The sequence below is a fragment of the Gossypium arboreum genome, chromosome 6 (assembly GCF_025698485.1).
Source record: "Gossypium arboreum isolate Shixiya-1 chromosome 6, ASM2569848v2, whole genome shotgun sequence".
Taxonomy (NCBI): domain Eukaryota; kingdom Viridiplantae; phylum Streptophyta; class Magnoliopsida; order Malvales; family Malvaceae; genus Gossypium; species Gossypium arboreum.
Genome location: NC_069075.1, coordinates 81320284 through 81333807, shown reverse-complemented (window position 1 = coordinate 81333807; position 13524 = coordinate 81320284). Strand labels below are relative to the sequence as shown.

At 36.4% G+C, this 13524-nt stretch overlaps 1 non-coding gene across 1 annotated transcript; it reads right to left on the bottom strand.

Moving 5' to 3' along the window:
- Positions 1 to 12914: 12914 nt before the first annotated feature.
- Positions 12915 to 13020, bottom strand: LOC128294552 (small nucleolar RNA R71). The gene has a single exon (XR_008284862.1). It is a non-coding gene; the product is annotated as a small nucleolar RNA R71 (small nucleolar RNA).
- Between the last annotated feature and the right edge of the window lie 504 nt (positions 13021 to 13524).

The window sequence follows — 13524 nt, the reverse complement described above, 5'->3', positions numbered from 1 at the left end:
CTAGCTAAAAGGGGGCTGACGTTTGAAGTTCTCCAAGCTATTTTAATACCTTCCATGACCGTTTAGCTCAACGAAGCACCACCAGCTGGCTGCTTGCATTCTGCCGAACCTTCCAATAGAATATTTTGAACTCATTAATTCATCAGCAATTGAGGACGCTTCATGGAAATTTCCATGGCCTATTCTAGCATGTTCTAGCCGATTCTAAATGTCCAATGAGCTGCCAAGAGTGACCATTCGGCTAGCTTGTAATTTCCTATAAATAGTTGTTCAAACTATTGTAAAAGGACTTTTTGAATGCCGAATTTATGCTAAAATTGTTATTTTGTGAGATTGTTCTCTCTTGTTTTTCTCCAAAGATTGATCTGTAAGTGACCATTGTGTTGTCAAACCGTCTTTATTTATGAACTTATCACTTTGTTACCAAAGTGTAGCGTTCACTTATACCGAAGGTTCCTATCAACCTTGATAGAGGGTCTCGGTCTTCAATCTATTCTTCAATCATTCCGTTACCTTTTCTATCCTTCACTAAGCGTTTACATAAGTTTCGGGTAAACACATCAATATTGTGTTAGTTCAGTCTTGAACCTTAGCCGAACCATATTCCTATTCCATAATTGACTTTTGCTATTTCTTTTCTAAACCAATCCTTATTTGAATTTATTTAGCCTATTTGCAAACCGTCTGAAGCTTACCCAATTTATTGATCGGGCAAAACTTACGAATCAATTCTTAACCAAGGCGAGCGTATATCATTTGGTATCAGAGTTGGTTAAATTGCGGCGAGAATCATTATTTTTAGCACTCCCGAGATTGTAATTCAGTGAAAAAATAGTATAAAAAAAGGAATATATATAGTAAAAAAAAGAGAGGTTGAAATATTAAAAAAAAAGGAATATAAAATTCAAAATTAAAAAAAAGAGGGAAGTAAAAAAAATTTGTGTTTCAAAGAGTTTCTTTTTTTTTTCTGCCCGAGATTTCAACACTCATTTTTAAAACCAAAAAGGCCACATTTCTACCCTCCCATTTCTTTTTACAAGCCTACCTATTAGTCCCATATCATTTCCCCACCTAACCAGGATTATTTTTGCAAGCCGACTCACAAACGGACGTTGATTGTCTAAGTAGTCTGTGGAGAACCTCGAGAGGCGAACTTGAGTAGAAAAAGGCACGAGAGCAATGAGACTATCTGAAAGTATAAAAGCCAAAATTGTGTGTTTTTTTTTTCTTGTGAGTGAAATTGTGAGGTTTGTTGTGTGCTTCAAACTTATATGTCGAGAAGTCCCGAAAGAATTCCAATAGCTGGAGAAGGATTGCGACCTGTTCCCAATGTCGTTGGCAGAGGAGTCCCTGATTTAACTTTACAAGCCCTCATGCGAGAAATGGATCGACTGTCCGATCGTAAGCTCGAGCCCATTGAAGATAGGCTATATCGGGTCGAAGCACGGGGAGAACGTGAAGGAACCCCCGAAGATGCAAGCTGAGGGCGTAGGTGTCCCATACAACTCCAAGAAGATCCTGATGAGTCAAGTGAGGAAGAAAGAGATTACTCTCTTGTTCGAGGTAATCGGTAAAGGGGTCAATAATATCGGGGCCATAGAGAAAGAGATTGTCCCGATGACAATCTCAAGAATATCAAAATGACAATTCCTCTATTCTAAGGCAAGAATGATCTCGAAGCGTATTTGGAGTGGGAGAAGAAAATAGAGCTCGTCTTCGAGTGTCACAATTACTCGGAGAGAAAAAGGTGAAGCTCGTGGTAATAGAGTATTCCGATTATGCAATCGTGTGGTGGGATCAACTCGTGACAAGTCGTAGGAGAAACAGAGAAAGACCTATTTCAACTTAGGCTGAAATGAAGGCTGTTATGCGGAAAAGTTTCGTCCCTTCACATTTCCACCGAGATTTGTACCAGCGACTGCAAAATCTAACTCAAGGTAATTGGAGCGTCGAAGATTATTACAAAGAAATAGAGGTTGGGATGATACGAGACGACGTGGAGGAAGATCGTGAAGCTACGATGGCGAGATTTTTAGCGGGCTGGATTCGAGATATTGCCAATATAGTTGAACTTCAGCACTATGTCGAAGTTATGGACATGGTCTATATGGCTATAAAGGTCAAGAAGTAATTGAAGAAGAAAGGAATCAATTGAGCTTATCCATCCTTGTCTTCTAGCAAGTAGAGTCAAAGACCGAGCAAAGCTCCTATTCGTTCCAAGGAACCTGTCATAACCACTAAATCCAACCAACCAAGCGGCGAGACAAGTAAGAATAGGAACGAACCTGTTTCTAATCGTTCTCGCTATATTAAGTGTTTTAAGTGTCAAGGGAGAGGAAACATTGCTAGTCAATGTCCAAATCATTGGACAATGGTGATTAGACCAAATGGTGAAATTGAGTCCGAAGATGAAAAAGAGGAAGAATCCGAAAACCCCACTGACGAAGAAGATAAAGTTGAAATGCTCGTTGACGAAGAGATCCTTATTGTAAAATGAAGTCTAAGCATCAAAAGAGTCGAAGATGACCAACAACGAGAAAATATTTTTTACACTCGCTACCATATTCAAGGGAGAGTGTGCAGTTTGATAGTTGACGGAGGCAGTTACACCAACGTCGTGAGCACCATGCTTGTTGAAAAACTTGGTATAGTCATGACAAAACATCCAAATCCTTACAAGTTACAGTGGCTAAACGACGGAGGTGAACTTAAGGTAACCAAGCAAGCAAATGTGGCATTTTCAATAGGCAAGTACCAAGATGAAGTGATTTGTGACGTTGTGCCAATGCACGTGGGACACCTTCTGTTGGGTCGTCATTGGCAATTTGATCGTCGAGTTATCTATGAAGGCTACACAAATCGATATTCATTCAAGCATCTTAGAAGGAACATCACTCTAGCTCCTCTTACATCGAAGCAAGTCTATGAAGACTAGCTCAAGATGAAACAATCAATAGAAAAGACAAAAGGAAAAGAGCGAGAGAAAAAGAATGAAAAGGAAAAATAAAAAAAAGTGGAAAAGAGAGGAAAAAGTGAGAAAAGTGAGAAAAGTGATTCAAAAATACGAGTGATAAAAGAAAGAGAAAATGAGAGAGAAGATAAAAAAAGAGTGTTTTTGCAAAGAAGTGAGAGATTTGAAAGTTGTTTTTAGCAAGGCAACCCATTCTTGTACTCATGTACAAAGAATGTCTTTTGAACACTAACGAAATTGAAAATTCTTTGCCTTCTTCTATCATATCTTTATTACAGGATTTTGACGATATCTTTCCAACCAAGTGGTTTGCCTCCCATTCGAGGCATCGAACACCAAATTGACTTCATGCCGGGAGCATCTATTCTGAATAGACCGGCTTATCAGAGTAATCCCAAGAAAACGAAGGAGTTGCAAAGGCAAGTAGCCGAGTTAATGGAAAAGGGCTACATCCGTGAAAGCTTAAGTCTGTGTGTGGTTCCTGTCTTGCTTATGCCCATAAAGGACAGTTCATGATGAATGTGCATTGACTGCTGCGCTATTAACAAGATCAGCGTCAAATATAGACACCCCATTCCAGCCTCGACGACATGCTTGATGAACTTAGCAGAGCCCAACTCTTTTCAAAGATAAACTTAAAGAATGGCTATCAACAAATCCGTATGCGGGAGGGAGACGAATGGAAAATTGCATTCAAGACTAAATATGGTTTGTACGAATGATTGGTAATGCCATTCGATCTTACAAATGCACCTAGCACTTTTATGCGTTTAATGAATCATGTTTTGCGTGCTTTTATTGGAAAATTCTACGTTGTATATTTTGATGATATTTTGATCTATAGCTAGTCATTGGAAGAACACGTTCAACATCTGCGTGCGGTGTTAGAAGTTCTACGAAAAAAGGTACTATACGCTAACTTAAAAAAATGTTCTTTTTGCATTGATGAGGTTGTGTTCTTAGGTTTTGTGGTGAGTGCCCGTGGCTTACAAGTTGACCAAGAGAAGGTCAAGGCGATCAATGAATAGCAGCGCCTAATAAACATCAGCCAAGTACGGATTTTTCATGGGTTGGCAAGCTTTTATCGAAGGTTTGTACCTAACTTTAGTACCATAGCTGCCCCCTTGACAGGTATTATCAAGAAAAACTCTCCTTTTAATTGGACTGATGATCAAGAAAATGCATTTAATAGGATCAAAGAAAGTCTAGCTAATGCTCCGTTATTGTCTTTACCTGATTTTAACAAGACATTCGAGGTTGAGTGTGATGCCTTAGGAATTGGCATTGGAGCTGTTCTGGCGTAAGATGGATGGCCTATAGCATATTTTAGTGAAAAACTCAACGGTGCCATGTTGAATTACCCAACATACGACAAGGAAATGTATGCCTTGATCCGGGCCTTAGAAACTTGGCAACATTATCTTTGGCCGAAGGAATTTTTCATTCATACGGATCGTGAGGCCTTAAAGCACCTTTGAGACAAACAAAGCTTAACAAGCGTCATGCCAAGTGGGTGGAGTATTTGGAGTCATTCCCTTATGTGATAAAATATAAGAAAGGTAAATAAAACATTGTCACCGATGCACTATCACGAAGGTATACACTTGTCAATCAATTGGATTCTAAACTGCTAGGTTTTGAATTTTTGAAAGATCTTTATCAAACTGACATTGATTCTGGTGAAGCATATAAGTGTTGTATGCAAGGAGCCTATGAAAAGTATTATCAGCACGAAGGTTACCTGTTTCGTAAAGGTAAGCTTTGTATTCCTAATGGTTCTGTAAGAAACGTGCTAGTTAATGAAGCTCACGGTGGTGGACTCATGGGCCACTTTGGAGTTGCTAAAACATTGGCCATATTGCAAGAACATTTTTATTGGCCAAGAATGAAATGCAATATGATGAAGAAGTGCGACAGATGTATTGCTTGCAAGAAAGCAAAGTCACGGATCAAGCCGCATGGTTTGTATACACCATTGCCCATCTCGGATGCACCGTGGTAGACATTTCGATAGATTTCGTTCTAGGTCTTCCTAGAACCAAACATGGAAAAGACTCAATATTTGTGGTTGTAGATCGTTTTTTGAAAATGGCTCATTTTTTACCTTGTCACAAGATTGATGATGCCACTAACATTGCTAATTTATTTTTCAAGGAAATTGTCAGGTTGCACGGAATACCCCACATCATTGTCTCCGATCGAGATGCAAAATTTCTTAGCCACTTTTGGAGGATGTTATGGGGGAAGTTAGGCACCAAATTGCTATTTTCAACCACGTGCCATCCCCAAACTGATGGCCAAACTGAGGTAGTTAGCCGAGTCTTGTCGACTTTACTACGAGCCATCATTTGTAAGAATTTGAAGTCGTGGGAAGAATGTTTACCATATGTGGAGTTTGCTTACAACCGAACTATTTATTCAGCCACAAAACATTCTCCTTTTGAGGTAGTATACAGTTTCAACCCTTTAACCCCTCTCGACTTAGTACCTTTGCCTTCTAATATGCTAATGCATGTAGATGGACAAAGAAAAGCCGATTTTGTTAAAAAGCTTCACAAGAAGGTCAAGGACAATATCGAGAAGAGGACTAAACAATATGTGTGAGGAGCGAATAAGGGGCGCAAGCGAGTTGTGTTCGAACTTGGAGACTGGGTTTGGATCCATATGCGTAAAGAAAGGTTTCCTAAGCAATGAAAATCAAAACTCCAACCAAGGGGTGACGGTCTATTCCAACTGTTAGAACAGATCAACGATAATGTCTACAAAATAGATTTACCCGGCGAGTATGGAGTTAGCGCTAGTTTTAATGTTGCTGATCTCTCTACTTTCGATGTAGGTGACGATTTGGGGACAAATTGACCCGAAGAGGGGGGAATGATGTGAATTTGGCTACGGAGCTAATTGCCTAACCCTTGGAGCTGCCATTGGGACCAATCACTCGAGCCCGAGCAAAGAGGTTCCAAGAGTCTATTCCAAGCTACATAAATCGGACTTGGAAAGAAGGAGTATTCGAACAGCAAGTGAACAACTCAACAAGCTCATGGTCCAACGTCCTACAAGCTGGCTTAGCTTGTTTAAGCTCAAAGGAGTTCAATTCGATACAAAGCTAGCTTATTGAGCTGATTTTAATTTATTTATTTTATGCATGTTTTGTGCGGAAATAAATTCATTAAGTAGTGCTAGTTAATTAGTTAATTTTCAGTTCAAATAAATAATTATTTTAATGGTGTCTTAAATCTGAACATTTTTAATTTAATGTATTAAATATGTTTCACATTAATATAGGTGTTTTAATATGTCTGGTTTAGGACATAATTTAATGTGTCTAGAATAGAACAAATTAATTAGTTGTTGCTAATTTAATTTGTCCAGCCGCATGACATAAATTACATTGGTTTGAATGCTGCCGAATTTAATGTGTCTTAACCATTTTGTCCAGCCGCATGACATGAATTAAATTGGTTTGTCTGCTGCCGATTTTAATGTGTTTTAACCCTTTAATTGTTGTTTTATTTTGCAGTAAACACATGCATGAATCAACGAAAGGAGGGAGCTGAACACACATTAATTCTAGCTGACTTTTCATGCACACCAACAATCAAGAAGGATTAAATTCAGTAGCAGCCTTTTTTTCTATTCTAGGTGACGCCTTCAGCAAAGTAAGGGACACCCTTCTTCATCAAGCAACTAGCTAAAAGGGGGCTGACGTTTGAAGTTCTCCAAGCTATTTTAATACCTCCCATGACCATTCAGCTCAACGAAGCACCACCAGCTGGCTGTTTGCATTCTGCGGAACCTTCCAATAGGATATTTTGAACTCATTAATTCATCAGCAATTGAGGACGCTTCATGGAAATTTCCATGGCCTATTCTAGCATGTTCTAGCTGATTCTAAATGTCCAATGAGCTGCCAAGAGTGACCATTTGGCTAGCTTGTCATTTCCTATAAATAGTTGTTCAAACTATTGTAAAAGGACTTTTTGAATGCCGAATTTATGCTAAAATTGTTATTTTGTGAGATTGTTCTCTCTTGTTTTTCTCCAAAGATTGATCTGACTTATCAAGTGACCATTGTGTTGTCAAACCGTCTTTGTTTATGAACCTATCACTTTGTTACCAAAGTGTGGTGTTCACTTATACCGAAGGTTCCTATCAATCTTGATAGAGGGCCTTGGTCTTCAATCTATTCTTCAATCATTCTATTACCTTTTCTATCCTTCACTAAGCGTTCACATAAGTTTTGGGTTAACACATCAATATTGTGTTAGATCATTCTTAAACCTTAGCCGAACCATATTCCTATTCCATAACTGACTTTTGCTATTTCTTTTCTAAACCAATCCTTATTTGAATTTATTTAGCCTATTTGCAAACTGTCTGAAGCTTACCCAATTTATTGATCGGGCAAAACTTACGACTCGATTCTTAACCGAGGCGAGCGTATATGTACCCATCTTGTACCGTCAATCTATTCGAAGACCAATATATACATCAGTTCTCAACCATATTCTCTCTTTAAAAACCTATTCAAGTTTCAAAGGTTTGATTTAACAATGGTAGTGTAGAAATTTGCTTCCTAAAAGTAAGATTTTCTAGGTTTCATGTATATTTTGGCCATAACAACATTGAGTGGCGAGATTTTCTAAGTTTCATGTATGTTTTGGCCAAAACCTATTTCCTTAAAATGCTTAAACAATATCAAAGGCATAACCATCTCGTTCATCTACTAATCAAGTCACAATTTCTACCTTAAATTATGTCATTCCAAATACCAAGCATTCATTATATGATACGAGTCTCAAGGCCCGATTTTTGACCCAAGGATGTGATGAGCTTACACTACCTCAAGCCTAACAATGAAAAGCAAATCAAATTGATATTCAATCAAAGGAAACATATGACGATGAAACTTTTCAAGGAAATGAGGAATAATACATGCACAGAATGAGTGAAATTTATTAAAGTCAATTCAACCAAGCTGCCAATTTTCAAACTGAAAAGATTAGTCAACTTGCAAAAATTTTTTAGATGGGAGCCAGACATTTATGGGCTTAGATGTCTGCATAGAGTTTGAATATATATATCTTAGCTTTGAAACACATTTTGAATCACACGACTTCGAGTTTGAGAGCTTAGGTTATGACCATTTAAGTGAAGACTACGCAAGCAAAATTTTTAGACAGGATTATGACAGGAATTACGAGTTTTGGGCTTTTAGTTTGAGTTAAATCATATTGGGTTCAATTATTAGGCTTAATTTTTATTATATATGAGCCCAATATTTTATTTATTAGATTTTATTATTTTATTATTAATTTATTCCAAATTTTTATATTGTTTAAGTATTTTAAGTTGTTTAGGAGTTTTTATTTCTTAATTAAATAAGAAAGTTTAGTTTAAAACTTATTTTTGTTTAGATGTACTTCGCTAGCTTATATCAAGGCTTCTTCATTTTTCATTAAGGGGACAATTGTTATAATTAATAAAGTTTTCAACTCTGGGAGTATGTTTCTTTGTGCAAGATTTCTTTCTTATGATTTTTAAAAGTAGTTTTTTAAAAGTAGTTTTCTTCTCAATTTTTCTTCAAAGGGTCATGGGAATTCATTCTTCACTCTTCAATTTTCCAAGGATTATTTCTTGGAGGATTGATTAGAGTCATTAATTGAGTTTGTTGGGATTTATATCTCAAAAAGTTCAATTGGATATTTATCCTTCTATCCATCATATCAATCTGTTTATTGTTCCATCTTCCACTTTGCTTTAATCTATCTTTTCTCTATTTAGTTAATATTTTGAATAATTATTCTTTTTCTTTTTTTAATTTTCTTATTTTTGGTTATTTTCTTTATTTTTTCTAAATTTATTTTTTTCTTCTTTTTAAGTCATATCCAAATATGTGTTTCCCGAGTTAAACAACTTGAATATGATCCTTCATCCACTTCCTTGGCTTCAATTCCTTATCATTATAAATTTTCACAAATTTTAGCATAACTCACGTACCTATCCAACACCATATATGGTTCAAATCACCAACTCATCATATCAAATGTATTGGTTAGTTTTAACTTGCCAAGAAGTAATCACATTGATCTACCACAAATCGTGGTGGCAAATTAATTACTTTTTAGCACACTAATGAGCTTGTTTTCTAAGCATTTTAACATATTTTATTGTGTTTTGGTATTTCTTAGCTTATAATCATTTTATGTAAAATAAGCATTTTTACGCACTTTTAAGTATTTTGACGATCTGTTAGGCCAATTCAAGCCTCGGGTGTGACTAATAGGCTACTTAAGTGTGTAGGATGCCAATTTAAGTTAAGGAGCATAAAGGACGATGGTCGTGTCATGACATAGGGAGTTTCATGTTGCACCACTGAACAATGAAGCTCCTAGGGCAGAAATCCACCACTTCTTATGAAGAGAAGTTTCTCCAGGTCATAACTACGCAACGAAGATGAGAAGAAAGTTTCGGTTGCTACGTCACGGCGAGGAGATTCCCCACATCACGACGACACGACAATAATGTGGAAAGAAAGGTTCTAATTTATTGGACAATAATTTTTGGATATTTCTTAATTTGAACCCTATTCATTTAATAGTATATTGCATTAATTAGTATCAAAGTGTATCCAGGGTTATGTGGGCACCAAGTAATGTGTAGCCTATATAAGTCATTTTAAGGTCACCCGAAAAGGGGAGAAGTTAGACAAAAATAGTTTTTCTTCAATTTTCAATTTTAGTTTATTTTTATGTTCACGTAGTCGGAAATCTTCTTGTTCTGTTATAAAGATGATTGCGAAAGAAGATTACTTCAGATCCGCACTTATATTTATCAATGAGCAATTTCTTTATTTCTATTTTATTCTTTTATTTATATTTCGTTAGCTTGATCAACTAATGTTTGTATGAATATTAGAATAAATTATGTGTTTTCTTTATATCTAGCATGCTTCAATTATGGAATTGATTAACTGCTTTAGGAGTAATTAACGAAAGAACCGTAGGATTAGTTTCTGTGAATGCATGTTTTTTAAACCCTAGGCTTGACGACCCTAGGAAGTAGTATAGGAAAATGGATCAAGAGATGAGGTTACCAAGTAAATCGTGTATTTATCCCAGTCAGGAAAGTGAGGTTGAGAGGTAAGCGTGTATTGGTTAATTAGTTAGGCAGTAGAGGCTGAGAGGTAATACTGTCTAGGTAATAACTATTTCTCTAATAAAAACTTGAGTCTTGAGGTTAATTACGACCACAAAGATAAGTTAATCTTTTATTTGTTAATTAACCATAATCTTTTGGATTCACACTACTAATTTGTGACTCGATTAGATTAGTAATTATTTTTTGTAATTAGTTTAATAATAAAATTCTCCAATTTGCAATCCCTTAGGTACGATCCTCGAATTTCTTCCTGGTGTTCCGTTGTAACACTCATTTATATTACAACTTGACCTATTCACTTATAGATACCACATTGATTTTATATCTATTTATTTTCACAATTTTTACTCTAAGCGTTCACACGTTTGGAGGCAGTTAAAGTTTTGGCACCATTACCAGGGATTGTGACTGTGAAAATTTTTATTAGTTTAATTTCTTTGTTGAAAGATAAAAGAGTTAGATAGTGTGTTAATATTTTTAATATTTTTTAATATTTTTTAATATTTTATATTTTTTGATACCTTGTTGACTATTTAATTTAATTATAGATGCAGTTGATGATGAATATGATAATTAGTAGTTGGGACGAGGAACGCAGGATGTCTGCATGGTACGATGACGAAGTATATGAAAAGGGAGTATATGAGGAATGGTAAATTATGGAGAAGCAAAGATTGTTTATGATAGAGCTGCTCCAAGAAAACATGAAGCAATGACTTCAATGGATGATGTCTGATAAACCGTAATTTATACATATTCTTACCCCATGTTTAAAGCATTTTATGGATGATTTTCCATTAGAATTGGTGAATTCGATGCTCCTAATGCTTTAATTTCATGTTTTATACTTAGGAGAGCATAGGAGAACGAAAGGAACGAGAAACAGGCTAAAAACAGAGAAAATGGGTCAAAGTACAAACTCAACACGGCCTAGACTTCCTCACACGGGCATCCCATACGCCCGTGCCATTCTAACAGGCTCGAGCATGGCCTGAAGTAATCGCACACGGGCGTGTCACATGGGCGTGTCCCTGCCGAGCCCAAGTTGAGTCCAATTCGAAAAAGGCTAATTTTGAGGGCTCATAGGCATTCCAAAGCCTATAAATACACCCTAGAAGAGGAGAAAAGGGGGACACATAGAATAGGGAGTAAGGAATTACTCCAAGGAAGCCGATTGATTCATTTTAGAAGCCGGATTCATCATTAAGACTGAAGATCTCTCCTCAATTCCCCTTCAGGGGTTTTGGGTTTTCTTTATATTTTGTATTCTTTATTATTATGAGATGTTTTCTTATTTAGTTATGAACTAAATCCCCTAAATACCTAAAGGGAATGAAGCCTAAGATGAATCTTGTTATTATTTTCTGAATTGTATGATAAATATTTAACTTGTTCTTAATTATGTGTTCTTAATTCTTGTTTTGATATCCCAGGATACTGATTCAAGATAAGCTCTTATTCAGAGGAGGAATAGATCCTGTCTAAGAGTACATTTATCATAATTAAGCGGAGTTGATTGCCCGCCTAGACAGAGGGTGACAAGATTTTGCCGGATTAGGGTGAAACCTAATAAGGGGATCCATAGATTGAGTTAATGCAACCCTAGAGTGTTAATTAGAGAAAAGTCTCGGTTATTCAATCTAGGGATTAGACGTTATTAGTCTTGAATAGGGATAATAACATAACTTAGGGATCTCTACGGAACAAGTTAAATGAATAAATCGTCCGATTCGGAGCCAGAATAACAAGTACAGTCTAGGTGGATTTTTCCTTAGGTATTGCCTTCATTCAATCGATTTTTCCAAAAGCAATTCTCCAATTCCATTCTTTGTGTATTCTTAGTTTAGATAATTAGTTAATTAAAATAAAAACCTCTTTATTCTTAGGCTAGATAGTAAAAAGACAGTCATTACTAGTACTTTTAGTTCATTTGGGTTTGACAATCCGATCTTGCTAAAACTATACTACTGTTTGATAGGTACACTTGCCTACATCATGATAATAGTTAGTTTCAAGAACGATTAATTATAAATATTTAAAACCTATCACGAAATAACGCGATCAAGTTTTTGGCACCGTTGCCGGGGAACTGAGATATTAGGAACGCTTAATTTTTATTACTTTAGCCATTTATTTTTCTTGCAATTTAATTTAATATTATTATTATTACTTATTTAATTTTCCATCTCATGGCAGGTTTTTATAGTTTATGACTAGAAGAAACCCGTCAGGGCCACTACTTTTTGACGAAGAAATCGATCGCACAGTTCGTAAAAACCAAAGAGAAATAAGACGAAGCTTAAGATACACGGAGAACGAGCAAGAAGACAATACTCAACCCCCAACCGAAGAGATGGCTGAAAACCAAGGCAATCAGCTACCTCCTGCAATTGCGGTTAATCAAAATCCTACTCCACGCACTATGTATGATTATACTAAACCTTCTTTAACAGGAACTGAATCAAGTATAGTTAGACGTGATGTAGTTGCAAATACTTTTGAATTAAAACCTAACACTATTCAAATGATACAAAAATTTGTTCAGTTTGATGGTTTGCAGGATGAGGATCCCAACGCTCATTTAGCCAACTTCTTAGAACTATGCGATACATTTAAAATTAATGGCGTTTCTGATGATGCCATACGTCTTTAGTTGTTTCCCTTTTCATTAAGAAACAAAGCTAAACAGTGGTTGAACTCGTTACCACGAGGGTCAATTACTACTTGGGAACAAATGACCAAAAAATTTTTACTAAAATATTTTTCGCCGGCTAAAACGACTAAATTACGTAATGATATCTCTTCTTTTGTGCAAATGGATTTAGAAACACTCTACGATGCATGGAGAGATACAAGGACCTTTTGAGAAGATGCCCCCACCATGGGTTACCGCTTTGGCTCCAAGTACAAACATTTCACAATGGTCTGAATCATTCGACTCGGCAAATAGTTGACGCAGCTGCTGGCGTAACCATCAAAAATAAAACACCGGAAGATGCCTATGAGTTTATATAGGAGATGTCACTAAATAACTATCAGTGGCAAGTCATGAGGACAAAGCCAACGAAAACAGCCAGCGTTTACAATGTTGATTCGGTCACCATGCTCTCTAATGAACTCTTAAATAAAAATATTGATTGTTTTCTTAATTCTTCACAGGTTCACCCAGTAATGCAGTGCGAAACAAGTGGAGGTGGAACAAACCATTTGAAATACCAACCCTATGGCCACAACATGGATAACGAGCAATTAAACTACATGGGTAATAATCCTCGACCTCAAAACAATCCATATAGTAATGCTTATAATGCAGGTTGGAGGAACCACCCCAATTTCTCGTGGGGCGGTCAAGGAAATCAAAGACCACAACATCCTCCGGGCTACCAACAACC